We start from the raw sequence: 16,143 nt of genomic DNA on the forward strand, positions 1-16,143 counted from the left end.
AGTATATATTCACCCCAAACCAGAGAACTACCTTTTTATCCAGAGATGCTGTTTAATAGTACAATATAATCGATTATGTCACAAATAATCATTTCAATATTTTGAACATGAATTTAAAAATAAAGATCCTACATATTATTGGAGGTGTAATAAATCACATAGTAATTATCCTTTATTTTTCAAATTATAGTTTCCACATTGTAATATGATCCTACACTTCCATTATTCCTACTCACAGATGTCTTGAGTTGTGTGTAGTCTAATTCTTGGGACTACAAAATGATTAAGGGAAAAAGCTTACCATTCAGGTTTGTTTCATTGTTCTTGCTAAGCAGGTCTTAATTAGTTGCAGTAAAACCCTGGGATTCTGGAATCAAGCCTCTTTAGGAATTCATGGTGCTGAAATAGCTAGAGACCCAGAAGTCACTAAAAAGGAGACTAGTGAAGAGATATTCAGGTGAAAATTGATACCTTCAAATCTGACAATACATTGATACAGCTGTCAAGCTGTAAAAGCCAATTCCACTTCAGAACTTTTGAGGTTCTGATATTTAACTGAAACACTGAGGTTGCTTTTGTCTTCAAAAAGAAACAAAGTGGGTACACTAAGAGATAGCAATATAGTAGGGGAAAGACCACTGACTCTAGAATCAGAGTTGTAAAGCCCTCTAAAGCCCAGCTATGCTTCTTAAATCTATGTGACTTTCAGCAAATCACTTCATCTCTATGGGCTTCAATCTCATCTCTAAGGGGTATGGAATCAAGTGAAGCATATGCCAGCCTGCCCAACCTGCCTGCCTGGAGGCATCCTCTGGTTTAACAAACAAAACTACCCCATGAAGCATTTCTAAGAAAGAAGCCAAAAACAACTTCTGCTTCATGTGATGGATCAAAAACTCTAGACTTAATATAGACTTAGTCTTCAAACAAAGCTTGATGTATGCACATTTGGATGTTGGAGAAGGGAGTCCTCTCCAAAGCAATACAAATTCCTCTTGATTTTGTTATTTTCAAGTGGAAAACTAGGAGAACCTCTGACTGGTTGGTAAAGGGAGCTATGTAGCAGTAATGAAGTATAGGAATAGAGAAAATGAAAGAATAGAGGCCATCAAGAAATTCTTAGAGAGTGAAGATTAGAAAAAATGTTTAAATTTGCCACAAAAGAAATCATATTATTAAAGCAATTGAGGCATAAGAATTTGGTGAATCTCCTGAAAGTGTCTGAGAGAAGAAACAATGTTACCTTCTATTTAAAACTGCACCACACTATTCTTTTTTTAGTTCCTTTTTCTTTTTTTTATTAATTTATTTTGAATGATCAACAATCAATTCCATAAGCTTTTTAGTTTTAACTTTTTCTCCCCCTCCCTTCTCACCTCCCTCCCCTAAACAGCATGCAATCTGATATAGACTATACATATACATTCCTATTAAACATATTTTCACATTAGTGATGTTGTCAGTAAGAATTAGAACTAATAGCAGGAACCACCAGAAAGAGGAAACAAAACATAACAGAAGAAAAAAATAGCAAATAGTATGCTTTGATCTGCATTCAAACTCCATAGTTCTTTCTTCTTTGTGGATAGCATTTTCCAACATGAGGCCTTTGCAGATGTCTTAGATCCTTGTATTGCTGAGAAGGGTTAAGTTTATCAACATTAGCCATTGCACAACATGGCTGTTTTTGTTCACAACATTCTCCTGGTTCTGCTCACTTCACTTAGCATCAGCCTATACAAGTCTTTCCAGGTTTTTTTCTGAAGTCAGCCTGTTCATCATTCCTTATAGCACAATAGTATTCCAGTACATTATATACCACAACTTGTTCAGTAGTTCCCCAATTGATGGGCATCCTCCCAATTTCCAATTCTTTGCTACCACAAAAAGAACCGCTATGAATATTTTTATACATGTGGGTCCTTTTCCCCATTTGTGTGATCTCTCTGGGATATAGCTGTAGAAGTACAATTGCTAAGTCAAAGGGTATAGCCCTTTAAGCATAGTTCCAAAATTGCCCTCCAAAATGGTTGAATCATTTCACAACTCCACCAACAATGCATTAGTGTTCCAATTTTCCCACATCTTCTCCAACATTTATCATTTTCTTGTTTTGTCATATTGGCCAATCTGATAGGGGTGAGGTGTGCACCACACTATTCTTGATGACTTAGACTTCTTTCTGAATGGACTGGATGACCAAGGAGCTCAAAAGTACATGTTTTACAATTTTATCACAATCACAATATTATACACAGATATAAAGTCATATAAGCTACTGATCTCCCAGTCAGAAGTAGTGAAACTGTGTGACTAGATTTGCTCAGCTGTTGGCAGTACCCAGAGAAGTATACACTGATTATGTGACAAAACAGTGGCCCTTCTGTAATGAGCTCCTGCACCATGACTTCTTTAACCAGAGCAGATTTGCTGAGAGGTTTTCTTAGCTGCTAAAATTAAATGTTCAGAGATACACAAGAAAACTTTCTTCATGAAAAATATCCAAAGTCAGTAAAAAAAAAAAATGATTCTTCAGGTGAAGAAAGAGAATCACTTGTTATACAGGATGTCAATTTTGACCCCCAATCTAGGGATTCTAAAGTGACCACAACAAAGGCACCAAAAACTGATAGTGAAGTCTTGTAAAATCTAGCCAACCTTCTAATGTAAGCTGTCTCCCAGACAGTGGGATGGATCAGATCAAAATAGTTCCTCCAGCCACATTTGGAATCCCCAGAAACAACAATGTGGATTGCCCAAGAAATACTAGTATGGTGATTTTTTTCAATTATACAAAATATTTCTGGCATTACTTCTGGTGTAAATTCAGGAACAGGGATGATTCCAATAGCTCATACTTACAGAGTGGATGAACTATATTCCATTTGTTATCAGGTAACCATAACCCAGCCAGCCATTATAATGCTAACCTCACCACATTAGTGTCTAATGAAAAGAACATTCTTCAGGCAAAAAAAAAGGAAAAGAAAAAGAAAGATAGGAATTCTCCAAGATAGAGGTTTATTTGCCTGAAATAAACTAGAATCACGTCCTTGAAGTCAAAGGAATCAAAAGTATAGTTCAATATTCTGGGCTGATAAAGAACTTTTCAGAATCTTGGATTCTGTCTCAGACTGTTCTTAAACTGTACAAACTTAATATAGCTTTACATCGGGTACCAGGATCCCTCCCTGCCAGATGTTCCAGAGGCCAACTTCCCTCAAGTAGACTACCCAAATTGAATATTATTGGGTACATGCATCATGAGGATTCAGACTATTAACATCCTGGGAGGAGAGTGAAATGAGGTGGATTATTTCCCATTGAATTGTTTTCTTTTCCCTAGAAGTAACACTGTGAAAATGAAAGGGGAAAAAAAGGACAACAGTTTTCTAACATATGACAGATTCAACATTTCTGTACCATCACATTACACTTTATGCCTTGGTAATTGTGTTTCATAATACCTCTAATGGAGAGGAGGGCTCCTATATACATGAATGATCATTTTATGGGGATAAATAACTAAACTAAATTTAATAAATCATATTGAGATTGGGGAGAGTGAGGAAAAATGTAGGGATGTGGAAAGAGAAATATTATGTATTTTTCAGGAATAGATATTACTAATGTGTTGAAGTCTCTATATTGTCAGTATAAATATATAATATATATTATATATATTTGCTTGAGGGTGAAATTGGTGGAATGATAACAAAGAATGAGAGGTCATGTTGGAAAATGTCTTTCTACCCTTGGTCTTTCCCACCTCTTTATTCAATTACAAAATACATTAAAAACATATTTGTTCCTTGAAAAAAATCAATCTCTAGGGATGTTTTCAGCTTTAAATCCAATGATCTCTTTGATATTGCATCTATGAAAAGCCAGTATCTGTCTGAAAATCCAAGAAGTATGAAAGAATTGACAGATAACAGGGATCAAACAGAAGAAATACAGAGAAAAGGGAAGAGAGAAGGAACAGTGAGCATATATTCTAACAATGGATGAGAAATACAACATAAATGAAAAAATTCAATCTATATTATTTGGAAGGTATGAGGGATAACACAAAGTAGAGAGTAGGCCAAGCAACCAACACTGTAGAATAAGATGTATGAGACAAAAAAGAAATTAACATTTCATTGCAGTAAAAAAATGTCAGGTTAGCATGTTGAAGGAACACCAACTAGTATAATTCTACAGCCAAAGCGGGAATTCACCACATACGGTATTGTCCCATATTACAAAACAAACAAAGCCATGCAATTGGAAACTCTAGTAGTATGTATTCAATGGAAGCATAGAATCCAATGGTTGGAAAGGACATTACAGGTAAACTAGGCTAACCTTTTTTTTTCTAAATCCTAATTTCCATCTATGATATCAAGAAAAGCATTAACTTACTGTCTATATATCTCCAATAAAAAAAAAAAAAACTTTGTCAACATCCTAAGATAGCTCTTTTCATTTAGGGATGGTTCCCTTAGAAAATTATGTTGACATATAGTCTGTTTCTATGTGACTTCAAACCATTCCAAGTTCCACCCTTCACCAAGCCCAAATCTGCACCCTATGACATCTCTTCATATAGTTGAAGGCTGCTACAATGTTTCCCCTGAGTGTCATCTTCTCCTGGATTGTTTCACTTGATGCATGGATGCCATCATTTTACATCCCCTCATAATAATGTTTGCCCCTCTTCAGAAATAAAAAATCTAGCTTGTCTTCTATAATGTAATACCCAGAGTGGAAATTCTATGTTAGATATGATGCATAGGATTTTAAATGTTCTGCTTTCTCATAATTGCATTAACTCTTTTCACTGCCACATCACATCATTGACTCAATTGTTTTGCTATGCTTTGTAATCACTAGGTAATTTTCAAACAAACTGATTTTTAATCCTGGCTCCTGCCCCCCATCTTCTATGTGTAGTGCTGAATTTTAAAATGCAAGAAAATTAATATATACTTGTATTGTTTCATCTTGTTAGTTTCTCACCACTATCTCAGCCTATCTACATGGTTTTGTATCCTAACTTTAACTCTGTTGTTTCCCAGGTTATGTTTATCGTGAATAAAAGAATTAGTTACTGAATCATTTAAGTGCTTGCCATTTGCAAATCACTACATATGACATCATCCAAATCATTGATAATGGTGTTGAACAGAACAGAGCCATGGACAGTGGAACACCACAGGAAAGATCAAAACTCAGGCTGATATCAATCCATTAACAGCCAGTTAAAAAAAAAATACCTGGATGCTTTAGAATCCAAGATATTTTCTCTACCTTGTCCACAAAGACAAAGAGAAATGACATATAAAATGAAATAGTTGGCTTTGCTTTCCACCATACCTAGGCATTATACCCACTAACTTATGACTGCTATAAGTAGATCTCAAATGTTGAAATACCTAAGGACTGTGGTCAGAGTAACACTTTCTTAGGTAAGAGAAGGAAAACAAGGGTGCTATCAAAGGAAACAGGAATGCTTGGGGAACTAAAAATGCATAGCCTGTAGAATAGATGACTCAGTGGCATAGCAAAATTGCTGTTTTTAAATATTTGAAGGACTACCATGTGAGGGAGGGAACACATTTATTCTGCTTAGTTCCACAAGACAGAACCAGGCTGCTATTGGAATTTGCAAAGGAGGAAATTTAGGTTTGATGTCAGTGGAAAAAATAATAATACATAAAGTCTCTTAAAATTAGAGCTATGTAGGGGCAGAGCCAAGATGGCGGAGTGAAAGCAGTGACTTGCTTGAGCTCTCCCCCCAAACCCCTCCAAATACTCATAAAAAATGGCTCTAAACAAATTCTGAAGCAGCAGAACCCACAAAAAGACAGAGTGAAACAAATTTCCAACCCAAGACAACCTGGATGATTGATCAGAAAGGTGTATTGCACTCGGCTGGGAGCGCAGCGCAGCGCAGGGAGGGTGGGCAGGCCACAGCAAACCTGGAGCAAACCTCAGAGGACTGAATCTCGGGCAGCTGTGGAGGTTTCCAGACTCCTCAATCCAAGAATGCCAAAGACAACTTAGAAGGTCAGTGGGAAAAGTCCATTTCTGTCGGTGGTCAGAGAGGAAGGCGGGGTTTCAACTCCATTCCCCAAGAGTGTGGCCCTGGGGGGAGGGGGCAGCTGCTTCCCCAGCTTCTGGCCCACAGACTGAGGGGGAATCCAGTGGCTGATCAGAGAGGGACTGCAGGGATCTCTTTGCCAGTGCTCAGGCAGGAATCTCTTGCTTTGTCCCTGTGTGGATCTAGGTCACAGTTCTGGGCGGCAGTGCTGGGGTGAGGAAGAGCGCTGGCGTGGTGGAGCTTGTAGTGGCTGTGGAGAGGAACCCCTCCTCACAGTTACAGGACAGAAAGGAATACTTGTGGTCACAGGCCAGGAAAGGAGTAAACACCTCGCCCCTTATCATACCACCTTGGAAGAACTGAAAATTTACAGGTCCCTACAAGTATCTCTGAAAACAGCTACACAAACCCCTGAGGCTTCAGACAGTACACTCTCCACATTGGAAGCAGTCTCTTATCTTAACAAAGAGTTTAAAACTAAAGTAATTGGCTGGGATCATGTGCAAGCAGCGCAAAAAGAGTCAGACTATTATCTTACTTTGGTGAAAAAGAAGATCAAAATATACAACCAGAAGAAGACAACAGAGAATCAAAGCTCCTACATCCAAAGCCTCCAAGAAAAATATGAATCAGTCCCAGGCCTTGGAAGAGCTCAAAAGGGATTTGAGAAGCAAGTAAGGGAAGTAGAGGAAAAACTGGAAGAGAAATGAGAGTGATGCAAGAAAATCATGAAAAACAAGTCAACAGCTTGCTAAAGGAGACCGAAAAAAATACTGAAGAAAATAACACTTTAAAAAATAGCCTAACCCGAATGGCAAAAGAGGTCCAAAAAGCCAATGAGGAGAAAAATACCCTAAAAAGAAAAGTTGGCCAAATGGAAAAGGAAGTCCAAAAGATTACTGAAGAAAATACTTCCTTAAAAATTAGAATAGAGCAATTGGAAGACAGTGACTTTATGAGAAATCAAGACACTGTAAAACAAATCCAAAAGAATGAAAAATTAGAAAACAATGTGAAATATCTCATTGGAAAAACTACTGACCTGGAAAATAGATCCAGGAGAGAGAATTTAAAAATTATTGGACTATCTGAAAGCCATGATCAAAAAAAGAGCTTAGACATCATCTTTCAAGAAATTATCAAGGAAAACTGCCCTGATATAGTACAGAGGGCAAAATAGAAATTGAAAGAATCCACAGATCTCCTCCTGAAAGAGATCCCCAAAGGAAAACTCCTAGGAATATTGTAGCCAAATTCCAGAGTTCCCAGGTCAAGGAGAAAATATTACAAGCTGCCAGAAGGAAACAATTCAAGTACTGTGGAAACACAATCAGGATAACACAAGATTTAGCAGCTTCTACATTAAAGGACCGCAGGGCATGGAATATAAGATTCCAGAGGGCAAAGGACATAGGATTACAACCAAGAATCACCTACCCAGCAAAACTGAGTATAATCCTTCAGGGGAAAAAATGGTCATTCAGTGAAATAGAGGACTTTCAAGCATTCCTGATGAAAAGACCAGAGCTAAACAGAAAATTTGACTTTCAAATACAGGACTCCAGTGGAACATGAAGAGGTAAACAGGAAAGAGAAATCATAAGAGACTTATTAAGATTGAACTGTTTACATTCCTGCATGGAAAGATGATATTTGTAACTCATGAGAACTTTGTCAGTATTAGGGTAGTTGAAGGAAAAAATTGTATGTATGTATATATAGATAGATAGATAGAGGGCACAGGGTGAGTTGAAGATTAAGGGGTCATATCTGGAGAATAAAATTAAGGGATGAGAGAGGATGATACTTGGAGAAGAAAGGGAGAGGTAGAATGGGGTAAATTATCTCACAAAAAAAAACAGAAAAGTCTCTCACAGTGAAGGGGAACAGGGAAGGTGAGAGGGAATGAGGGAATCTTATTCTCATAGGATTTGGCTTAAGGAGAGAATAACATACACATTCAATTGGGTATGGAAATCTGTCTTACCCTACAGGAAAATAGGGGGAGAAGGGGACAAGAGAGCAGGGGGGATAGAGAGGAGGGCAGATTGGGAAAGAGGGTAATCAGAAGCAAATACTTCTGAGGAGGGACAGGGTCAAAAGAAAGAATAGAATAAATGGGAGGGCAGGATAGGATTAAGGGAAATAGAGTTAGTTTTTCACAACATGTCTACTAAAGAAGTGTTTTGCATAACTGTGCATGTACAACCTATATGGAGTTGCTTGTCTTTTCAATGAGGGTGGGTGGGGAAGGAGGAAGGGAGAAAATTTGGAACTCAAAGTTTTAAAAACCCATGTTTTAAAAAAAAAGTTTTCACATGCAACTGGGAAATAAGAAATACAGGAAATGGGGTAGAGAAGTCTATCTTGCTCTACAGGAAAATAGAAGGGGAAGGAGATAAGAGAAGGGAGGGGAGAGAGATAGAAGAGAAGGCAGAACAGGGGAAGGGGTATTCAGAATGCATGCATCTTGGGGTGGGGCAGGGGTGAGAAATTTGGAACACAAAAACTTGTGGAAGTGAATATTGAAAACTAAAAATAAATAAATTTATATTAAAAAAAATTTAAAAAATTAGAGCTATGTATAATGAAATATGGAGGAGTTGGAGGGTAACATTTGAAAAGTAATGTATTCCCGTTGAGTTAAATGGCCTCAATGGCCTTTCTAACTCAGAGATTCTCTGATCACTGGCATTCCTTAAGAAACTTTACGTCCTCCTCTTGCAGGAAGATCAATTTGTACTTAGTGCACATATTCCTTTTGATTATCTGTTCCAGAAATACAAATGTGACTCAATTCCTGTAGATCAGTAGACAAATTAATTTGCCTCTTATACCTGATGAAGTTTAGTTATTTGTGGCTCTCCATGAGTAATCCAACATTTAGCTGTTTCAGAAAACTTCTTATGCAACTGAACTAAGTGTACTGCAAAAGTCATCCTATAAGCTGGAATTTAATTTTTCTCAAGTGAAAAACATTCTTGAATTGTATCAATGATGTCTATGTGGGCAAAATAATTACATAGTGAAGCCATGAGACAAAATCTGAAGGGAGAGTACATGTGGGGAGGGAGGATAATTCTCTTTTAAATTTCCAAGGAAATATATCAAACTTCCATTTCACTTTGTTTTATTCTTAGACTAAAAATATGTAAAATATATCTGTCATGCTGTTGTTAACATATTGTAGCAATGTGGCTCAGTGACAAGAGCACTGGACTTGATATTAATAGTCCTAGGTTAGAATCCTGACTTTAACGTTCATTAATTGTATGACTATCTCCTTCACATGATCTGCATAATACATACACTATTTACCTCAGGGGACTGTTTTTGAGAAAGGGATTTTGTAAACATAAGTAACAATATTAATTCATGTTACAAATATCCATAGAAAAATAGCTTGACACAGTGATGGAGAAGTCAGAAAGTCCTGCATTCAAGTCCAACTTCAAATGCATCCTGATCTTGTGACCTTGGGCGACCACAATCATTGCCCCTAATAAGCTCTGTAAGTCCATAGGGTGCATAGTAGGTCCTGATCATTATTAGTAGGAGTTTTCTCAGTAGATATTCCCTAAACCGAATAATTTATTAGTCTGATTTTAAAAATCTCCATTAAGGCTAATGCTGAATCAAATTATCCCTCCTCAAGATTAACCAATATACATTACTATTCACCTTTGGAGAACAAAAAATGTCTGTATTCAGTAGAGGAAGAGGTTAGTAGTTGAATAACTTTGCCCTGATAGTAAAGTTGTGGTAACATTTAAAAAGGGAAAGTTCTGACCAAAGGAGGGTCACAAATTGAAAGAATATGCAAATCAAAAGGATTTTCCTTGAGTAACAGAAGAAACATTCAATATTTGAGAATTACCCATAGCATGTTATTAATAGTCTATGAATTCCAGGTATAATAGGAAAGTTGCAAAGGGTTTTGAAATAAAAGAGTTTTTATGCCTACATAAAACAAACTGCCCTTCCCCAAAAAAAGATAAATTTAAAAATTGTGTATTATAGTATTTTTTTAAATTCTTCTACCATCTTAATGCAGACCTTTTGTCAAAAATGTTATTAAGGTTAATTTGAAAATTAAGAGGCTGAGCCGAAATACAGACATGGATTTCTATATTTACTACCTGAAATATTTGGGTAATATCATACATTGGTGATCTTTTTTGTTTTTGTTTTTGTTTTTGCTAGGCAATGGGGTTAAGTGACTTGCCCAGGGTCACACAGCTAGTAAGTGTTATGTGTCTGAGGCCGGATTTGAACTCAGGTCCTCCTGAATCCAGGGCCGGTGCGCTATACATTGTGTCATCTAGCTGCCCCAATCATTTTTAACATATCACGGGAATTTGAACAAGTTTTGTTATTTTATCCACTTACTTTTGTTCTTTTGAAGAAAATGAAAACAAATTTGATCATGATGACACATATACATTTAGAAATTATACTAGCATTTATTTTTAATATTTCTTCCTCTTTTTTTTAAACATTAATGTTGGAATTACTTCTTTCTAAAAATTGTTCTTTCTTCCTTTCTTCCTTTCTTTCCCTTCCTACCTCCTCCCTTCTTCCTTCCTTCCTTCCTTATAATTGAGAAAAGAAAAAGAAAAAGAGACAGCCTCCTACTAGCTATTTTTCTTTATGGCAAGTTAAGATCTTCTTCAAGTTTCATTCATTCTGGTCACTGAAGCATTTTACTAGTCCTGATTAATTCCCTAGTGTGGGAGGGAGCCTAGCCATACTGTCAGATCAAGTGAATCATTACAATTTGTGCTAATGCTACAAGACCTTGGGATGTGTAAAATCCCTGTTAGTGAGCACATTCTGTAAAATCTCTAATCTTTTCTGTTTAGTTCCTTCCCCTAACAGATAAATAAATAAGAAATAGAGAATTTTTCCCTAACCACTACTTCCCTTAATGTGCTTAGGTATAAAAGGAATTCTAGCCTTGGATTCAGGGGAGAATTAGATTTGCATCCCAAATCAAATGTTAGCTATACAGTTTTTGACAAGTAAATTAACAACTCTAATCCTCAATTTCCTCATCTGTATGAGGGGATTAACACTATCTCACAGGGTACTTCTATCACAAAATTGTTTTGAGAATCAAATGCAACAATGTATGTGAAGTGCTTTGAAAACAATATATACCGTACACATATCTGCTATTATGATGGGCTTTCATTTGAGGATTTTTCTCGTAATAGTTCACATAAATATTATTAATTTAATAAACATTTGTTATGTACCCACTGTGTTGAAAGCAGCTTCCTTTACACATTAATATCATCACAGAAGAATGGAAAAAAGGTTAATTTTTTTTTATTTTATTTTTGCCTAAATAGGATTTACTCTAATTAAAGGGAAATATTTGTTGAAGCAGCAACAGAAAGAAAACAAATTTTATCTCATTTTCTGTTTTTAACATTCGACTTGACCATGTGCTTCTGAAATGTACCTCAAAAAATAATATTCAGATTTCTGTATATTTGAGAAATAAGGCCTTTACCTTCTTTGGCTATTTTAAAAATAGTTTACATAGAATTGGAATTCATTGTTCTTGAAATGTTTGGTAGAATTCATTTGTGAATCCTTCAAGCCTTGGTGATTTTTTTTTCCTTAGGGATCTCACTGATGTCTTGTTCAGTTTATTTTTTTAACATGAGGTTAGTTAAGCATTCTGTTTCCTCTTCAGATAATTTGCTTTTTGTAAACAGCATATTGTAGCATTCTGGTTTTTAATCCCACCCAGCAATCCACTTCTATCTTATGGGAGAATTCATCTAATTCACATTCACAGTTATAGTACTAATTTTGTATGTCTTTTCTTCCTAGTACATTCTTCTTTCACACCTTAATTTTATTTTTTCTTATTTTTTTCTTTTTCTTTTTTTAGTGTATAAATTTATTTATTTTCAGTTTTCAATATTTACTTCCACAATATTTTCAGTTCCAAATTTTCACCCCATCTAACCCCTCCCCCCAACCCAAGATGGCAGGCATTCTGAATATCCCTTCCCCTAGTCTGTCTTCTCTTCTATCCCTTCCCCTTCTATTTTCCTGTAAGGCAGGAAAGACTTCTGTACCCCATTTCCTGTATTTCTTACTTTCCAGTAGCATGTGAAAACATTTTTTTAAACATATTTTTAAAACTTTAGGTCTCAAATCTTCTCCCTTCCTCCCTCCTTACCCACCCTCATTAAAAAGGCAAGCAACTCTTTTTCTTTTCTGATTTTTTTTTGTGAAATAATTTACCCCATTCTACATCTCCCTTTCTTCTTCTCCGAATATAATCCTCTCTCATCCCTAATTTTATTCTCCAGATATGTCCCCTTAATCTTCAACTCATCCTGTGCCCTCTATTTATCTGTCTATCTATCTATGTAGCTAGCTAGCTAGCTAGCTATACATACATATAATTTTTTTTCCTCCAACTACCCTAATACTGGAAAAGGTCTCATGAGTTATAAATATCATCTTTCCATGCAGGAATGTAAACAGTTCAATCTTAAGTCTCTTCTGATTTCTCTTTCCTGTTTACCTCTTCATGTTCCACTTGAGTCTTGTATTTGAAAGTCAAATTTTCTATTCATCTCTGGTCTTTTCATCAAGAATGCTTGAAAGTCCTCTATTTCACTGAATGACCATTTTTTCCCCTGAAGGATTGTACTCAGTTTTGCTGGGTAGGTGATTCTTGGGTTATTATCCTATCTCCTTTGACCTCTGGAATATTATATTCCATGCCCTGTGGTCCTTTAATGTAGAAGCTGCTAAATCTTGTGTTATCCTGATTGTGTTTCCACACTACTTGCATTGTTTCTTTCTGACAGCTTGTAATATTTTCTCCTTGACCTGGGAACTCTGGAATTTGGCTACAATTTTCCTAGGACTTTTGCTTTGGGGATCTCTTTCAGGAGGAGATCTGTGGATTCTTTCAATTTCTATTTTGCCCTCTGGTTGTACTATATCAGGGCAGTTTTCCTTGATAATTTCTTGAAAGATGATGTCTAGGCTCTTTTTTTGATCATGGCTTTGAGACTGTCCAATAATTTTTACATTCTCTCTCCTGGATCTATTTTCCAGGTCAGCTGTTTTTCCAATGAGATATTTCACATTGTTTTCTAATTTTTCATTCTTTTGGATTTGTTTTACAGTGTCTTGATTTCTCATAAAGTCACTGTCTTCCAATTGCTCTATTCTAATTTTTAAGGAAGTATTTTCTTCAGTAATCTTTTGGACTTCCTTTTCCATTTGGCCAATTTTTCTTTTTAGGGCGTTCTTCTCCTCATTGGCTTTTTGGACCTCTTTTGCCATTCGGGTTAGGCTATTTTTTAAAGTGTTATTTTCTTCAGTATTTTTTTGGGTCTCCTTTAGCAAGTTGTTGATTTGTTTTTCATGATTTTCTTGCATCACTCTCATTTCTCTTCCCAATTTTTCCTCTAGTTCTCTTACTTGCTTCTCAAACTCCCTTTTGAGCTCTTCCAAGGCCTGGGACTGATTCATATTTTTCTTGGAGGTTTTGGATGTAGGAGCTCTGACTTTGTTGTCTTCTACTGGTTGTATATTTTGATCTTCTTTGTCACCAAAATAAGATAATATAGTCTGACTCTTTTTGTGCTGTTTGCTCCTGATCCTGGCCAATCAAAAAACCTTAATTTTATTTTTTAAAGGCCATCCATTCATATTTGACTCATGCCTGTGCCCTCTGTCTATATATACTCCTTCTAACTACCCTAATAATGAGAAAGATCTTATGAGTTACAAATATCATCTTCCTATGTAGGAATATAAACAATTTAAAAAGTCCATTATGATTTTTCTTTCCTGTTTATCATTTTATGGAGGGAATTCCTCTATCTCATTAAATATCCATTTTTCCTCCTCATGGATTGTACTCAGTTTTACTGGGTAGGTTATTCTTGGTCGTAATCCTAACCTCTTTGTCCTCTAGATTATCATATTCTAAGACCTCCAAACCTTTAATGTAAAAGCTATTAAATCTTGTGTTATCCTCATTGTGGCTCCACAATACTTGAACTGTTTCTTTCTGGCTGCTTGTAATATTTTCTCTTTGACCTTTGTACTCTTGAATTTAACAGTGATATTCCTGGGAGTTTTCATTTAAGGATCTCTTTCAGGAGGTGATCAGTGGATTCCTTCAAATTTCTATTTTATCCTCTGATACTAGCAGAGGTTCCCAAACTTATTTGGCCTACTGACCCATTTGAAAAAAAATGTTACTCAGCACTCCCCTGAAAATGGACTTTCTTTAACCTTTTAATATTTGTTTTTGCAATTTACATCATTTCAAAAAATATATTTTAAATTATGTATCTTAAATTTAATAATTTATTATAAATTTGTGGGATTTTTCTTAGCATTGAAATTTTGGTGATGCAATATTGTGCCACATAACCATATAGTATTATATTGTAAGCAAGTCTTTACATACACATATTACTGCCAATGCATGCTGGACTTGTCAACAATGAGCAACGTACTCGCCTGCCAACACTTGCTTATAAGACCTATCAGCATGCTTGACCACTAATCTATTATACTTTAAATTTTTGTGTATTTGTTTGGAAAATAATGTAATCACTATGATTTACCTATATTACAAAACAAATGAAACATGTACAAATGTTTTTTATCCTCTCTTCTTTCCTTATGCTTCCACTTCCCCATTATTTTTATTGAAGTCCCCCAATTGCATCCAAGGCTACTACCACCAGCCCTGGATCATTCCAGCACCCCACAAGGACTGGTATTGCCTACTTTGTGAACTTATGAATCTAGAATACTAAGGTACTTTTCCTTGATAATTTTTTGAAAGATGATGTCTAGGCTTTTCTTTTGATCATGGCTTTCAGGTAGACCAATTTTCTTTTTAAATGATCTCTCTTGGATCTATTTTCTAGACCCATTGATTATGCAATGAGATATTTCACATTATCTTCTATTTTTTTCATTCTTTTGGTTTTGTTTTATTGTTTCTTGATTTCTCATAAAATCATTAGTTTCCATTTGCTCCATTCTAATTTGTAAGCAATTATTTTCTTCTGTCAGCTTTTGGACATCCTTTTCCATTTGGCCAATTCTACTTTTTAAGGCATTCCTTTCCCAATTGATTTGTTGAACCCCTTTTACCATTTGGCCTACTCTGGTTTTTTAAGGTGTTATTTTCTTCAGTATTTTTGATGTTTTTTTCTTACATTGCTCTTGTTTCTCTTCCCAATTTTTCATCTACATCCATTACTTGCTTTTCAAACTGCTTTTTCTGATCTTCCATGTCCTGAGACCAATTCATATTTTTCTTGAAGGCTTTGGTTATAGTTTGACTTTATTCTCTTCTTCTGGGTGTGTTTTGATCTTCCTTGTCACCATACTAACTTTATATAGTCAGAGTTCTTTTTTTATTATTATTATTTGCTCATTTTCCTGGCCTATATGCTTTTTAAACTCTTTGTTAAGGTAAGGCTCTGCTTCTATGGTGGAGGGTGAACTGTCCTAGGCTTCAGGGATTTTGTGCAGCTATTTTCAAAGATACTTCTAGGAAGTTGCAAGTTTTCAGTTTTTCCAAGGTGGTATGATCTAAGGAAGGATGTTTACTACTACTCTCCTGGCCTCTGTTCTGGTCTGTGAGTAACCAAAAGCACTCTTTTTTTTTTCCTGGATCTTTGTGGAGGGTCGCTGCTGCACTGCAGCCACAACTTCTGCTGTACTAGTGCTCCTCCTCACCCTGGGACGGCAATGTTCAAACTTGATAGACTTAGATCTTCTCAGCAAAACAATGACCTAAGCCAGTTTCAAAAGACTCATGACGGAAAATGTATTCACATTCAGAACTTTGGAGTCTGAATGCAGATCTAAGCATACTATTTTTTCTTTTTTTTCTTTCTTGTGTTTTTTTTCCCTTTTGTTCTTTTTACTCATTCACAATATGATTAATGTGAAAATATGTTTAATATGAATGTGCATGTATAGCTATATCATATTGCTTGCTGTCTTGGTAAAGGGGGAGGGGAGGGAGGAAGAAAAGTTGG

The 16,143-nt window shown here is 35.9% G+C and overlaps 1 protein-coding gene and 1 pseudogene across 1 annotated transcript in view; both read left to right on the top strand.

Moving 5' to 3' along the window:
- The window catches only part of LOC144457951 (cyclin-dependent kinase-like 2), a 40,227-nt pseudogene extending 36,776 nt beyond the window's left edge, over positions 1-3,451 (top strand).
- The window catches only part of KHDRBS2 (KH RNA binding domain containing, signal transduction associated 2), a 796,104-nt gene that overhangs the window by 248,629 nt on the left and 531,332 nt on the right, over positions 1-16,143 (top strand). The gene's annotated exons all lie outside the window — the stretch shown is intronic.

Source organism: Phascolarctos cinereus, unplaced genomic scaffold (assembly GCF_003287225.1).
Source record: "Phascolarctos cinereus isolate Bilbo 61053 unplaced genomic scaffold, phaCin_HiC Scaffold_5;HRSCAF=322, whole genome shotgun sequence".
NCBI lineage: Eukaryota > Metazoa > Chordata > Mammalia > Diprotodontia > Phascolarctidae > Phascolarctos > Phascolarctos cinereus.